Here is a 2,289-nt window from a genome sequence, read left to right on the forward strand (position 1 = left end):
CCATGCCACATGCCAAATTGTGAGTTTTCAAATCTTTTAGTTTCGAAATGGTAGTTTGAAACATTGCTTTTTTGTGTGTAAACTGAAATGTGTTTTGGTTTTCATATCTGTATCCATTATCATATGAAAAATGATAGCCAATGGAGTGAATTTTGGGATTCTTGGATGTCTTGCATGGAGCAACAAGACAATTACAATATCAAGGTAGATTTGCAACTCAATTAGCTTAGACATGTACCTTCTTCTATGACCATTCTCATAAATTGTTGGACAAAGAAAACAATCACAGTGTGTTGAAGAAACAAGGTCTTTATCCATGGAATTTGATAGTCTAAGACCAGCTAGTGCCTCCTAGTAGCATGACAAAGACATAGAGTGGCTAGCTATTTGCAAAATTTCAATGATCTTTATGCCCAGGCATTGCTCCAAGAATGGTAAAAATTAATGTATGCACGACAATCACTATTTTTGTTGATGTATTTAACAAGGGGTGTTTATTTTTTGCAAGCTTTGATTGTAAGATTTTTCATTTTTTGTGAGCTTTTCTTGGGCTGAGCTTGGGGGACTTTTTTGCAAGCTTTGATTGTGAGCTTTTTCATTTTTTGTGAGCTTTTCTTGGGCTGAGCTTGGGGGACTTGATTTTTTGGGTCATTTTTTAGAACATTATATAACACAGATCTTGGGCCATATGTGCTAATGGAGCATAAGTCTCATCATCCTGACCATATTGCTATGCAAATATTTTTGCAACTAGTCTCGCTTTGTATTTTTAAATGCTTATATCTGGATTGTAGTTCACTTTGTAAGCCCATTTGTTTGCTGTGGCCTTCTTTCCTGGTAGCTCCCTGGTAGAGGGTCACATAATTTCCAAGTGTTGTTTTTGTACAAAGCTTTCATTTCTTCATTTATAGCAGTTTGCCATTCTGGCTTATCAATTGTGTCTTCAAAGAAGTACATTGGCTCTTTTGTAGCCATGATGTTAGTCATAAGAGAATAATTGGTCGTTTCAACTTGGATTGCTTTTCCTTTTTGAGCATATGTTAATCTGTTTGGTGGTCTACTTTCCCTAGTAGACTATCTAAGTTGTTGCTCTTCTCTTGGTGTCTTCGGTGTGTCTATCTCCGCTGTGTATTTGATGTTTTCCATTGTGACTTTTATAAAAAATTAAATCTCTGGACATAATGATCTTTCAGTTGATGGGATCATACAACTTGTATGCTTTGCTTTCTTCACCGTAGCCAACAATTATGCATTTGCGTGTCTCAAACACTCCACCTTTGTTTTCATTACCTTCCCATTTGCATTTCGTGTGGACTCTGAATCTATGGATGTTTTTGGAGTCGCAGATGATGTTGTTCCTGAAGGTGAGAATTCTCCAAAGTCTACAACCAAACCCATCGATGTTGAAGAGTCCAATCTTGCGGATGCCGTAGTGCCACGAAGGAAAGCTAGGCAATTGTCTAGAGGGAGACGAGAGGTGCGAGATGCATTGAAAAATCTGGTAGAAGTTTTTGAGAAGGAAGCAAGCAAGAGAAGCGTCAAGTTTGTAGCAGCTGAGGCTGCAAAGGAAAAGCATGACATTCAAAGGACGGAGAGAGGCAACAAACCACGTACATGTGGAGCAACTTTATATGAATAGGCTAGCATCCATGGAGCATATTGCAAGAGAGAACACATCGGCCATTTGATGCTCACTAAACAACATATGCAGTCCCTGGTAGAACTTAGAAAGTAGTGTGTAGGATTGTGTAGCAATTTCTGCAACTGTTCTATAGTGGAAGTTTAGAAGTGGAAGTTTAGAATAGCTTGAGAAGACCATCGTATGGTTTGCAGTAGTGGATTTGTTTATGTATGGTGCTATTTTCTTTAAATACGAGCTTTGCCTTTAAAATTTCAGATTTCTATTGGTGAATACATGGATATCATTGCATTGTTGTGGAGGAAAGAATAGCTTTATTTTGTAATATAACCGAATGCACAGTATATTGTCCTTTTTTTTTCTTAAAAAAAAAAAGAAATTCTTTCTTGCATGAACGAAAGCAATGTAGAGTGAAATGGTATGCTCAAAAGATGAGCAATCTTACAATATCCTTGGAATCGGATTCACTAAAGAAGATAATCTAGCAAGGAGTCTCTAACAAACTCCCCTAGTGCGCAGTATCCCACTTCATTGTTCAATTGCACATTCATGTCAGGAACAAAGTTTTCCTCTAGTATGTGCAGTCCAAAGTCCAAGCATATGTTGTGTAGAATGCAGCATGCTGTAATCAACTTGGGGAGGAATTTTAT

This window comes from Dipteris shenzhenensis, chromosome 5, assembly GCF_047967505.1.
Source record: "Dipteris shenzhenensis isolate YYH24624 ecotype China chromosome 5, Dip_SZ_1.0, whole genome shotgun sequence".
Lineage (NCBI taxonomy): Eukaryota > Viridiplantae > Streptophyta > Polypodiopsida > Gleicheniales > Dipteridaceae > Dipteris > Dipteris shenzhenensis.